This window comes from Gorilla gorilla, chromosome 1 (assembly GCF_029281585.2).
Source record: "Gorilla gorilla gorilla isolate KB3781 chromosome 1, NHGRI_mGorGor1-v2.1_pri, whole genome shotgun sequence".
Taxonomy (NCBI): Eukaryota; Metazoa; Chordata; class Mammalia; order Primates; family Hominidae; genus Gorilla; species Gorilla gorilla.
Genome location: NC_073224.2, coordinates 91,184,557 through 91,185,888, shown reverse-complemented (window position 1 = coordinate 91,185,888; position 1,332 = coordinate 91,184,557). Strand labels below are relative to the sequence as shown.

General features: G+C 51.4%; 1 pseudogene; it reads left to right on the top strand.

Moving 5' to 3' along the window:
- Positions 1–208: 208 nt before the first annotated feature.
- LOC115931606 (small ribosomal subunit protein uS5-like) lies at positions 209–1,110 on the top strand (annotated as a pseudogene).
- Positions 1,111–1,332: the final 222 nt, after the last annotated feature.

Here is a 1,332-nt window from a genome sequence, read left to right as displayed (position 1 = left end):
CGGCTCCCAGAACCTGAACAAACCACAAGTCTGATCTTGCCGCACTGTGATGACTGATCTTCTGGTTTCTCCCCAACCACCATGGGTTCCCCAAAAAGCAATACTTTGTAACCCTAGCACTTACTATCATGCCTAATGTCTAGCAAGTACGCACAATTTGTTGCGTTAATATATTCCACATGTAGCTTCTTCTCCGAGAAAACACCAAATGGCGGATGACGCCGGCGCAGCCGGCGGTGGGTTTAGTGGGGGGGAGTCCTGGAGGCCCCCGGGGCCCTGGGATGGGGAACCACGGTGGCTTCCGTGGAGGTTTCGGCAGTGGCATCCGAGGCCGGGGTCACTGCCGTGGACCAGGCTGGGGCCGAAGCCACGGAGCTCGCGGAGGCAAGGCCAAGGATAAGGAGTGGATGCCCGTCAGCAAGCTGGGCTGCCTGGTCAAGGACATGAAGATCACTTCCCTGGAGGAGATCTGTCTCTTCTCCCTGCCCATCACGGAATCTGAGATCATTGATTTTTTCCTGGGGGGCCGCTCTCGAGGCCTAGGTTTTGAAGATTATGCCGGTGCAGAAGCAGACCGGAGCCGGCCAGCGAACCAGGTTCAAGGCGTTTGTGGCCATCAAGGACTACAACGGTCACGTCGGTCTGGGTGTTAAGTGCTCCAAGGAGGTGGCCACTGCCATCCACAGGGCCATCATCCTGGCCTAGCTCTCCATTGTCCCCGTGCGCAGAGGTTACTAGGGGAACAAGATCGGCAAGCCCTACACCATCCGTTGCAAGGTGACAGGCTGCTGTGGCTCCGTGCTCGTGCGCCTCATCCGCGTGCCCAGAGGCACTGGTATCGTCTCGGCGCCTGTGCCCAAGAAGTTGCTCATGATGGCTGGTATCGATGACTGCTACACCTCAGCCAGGGGCTGCACTGCCACTCTGAGCAACTTCGCCAAGGCCACCTTTGATGCCATCTCTAAGACCTACAGCTACCTGACCCCTGACCTCTGGAAGATGGCTGTATTCACCAAGTGTCCCTATCAAGAATTCACTGACCACCTCGCCAAGACCCACACCAGAGTCTCCGTGCAGAGGACCCAGGCTCCAGCTGTGGCTACAACATAGGGTTTTTATACAAGAAAAAGAAAGTTAATTAAGCCTGTAAAATATACATACATATATGTGTGTGTATATATATACATATATATGTATACATGTGTATATATATACATATATATGTATACATGTGTATATATATACATATATATGTATACATGTGTATATATATACATATATATGTATACATGTGTATATACACATATATACGTATACGTGTGTATATACACA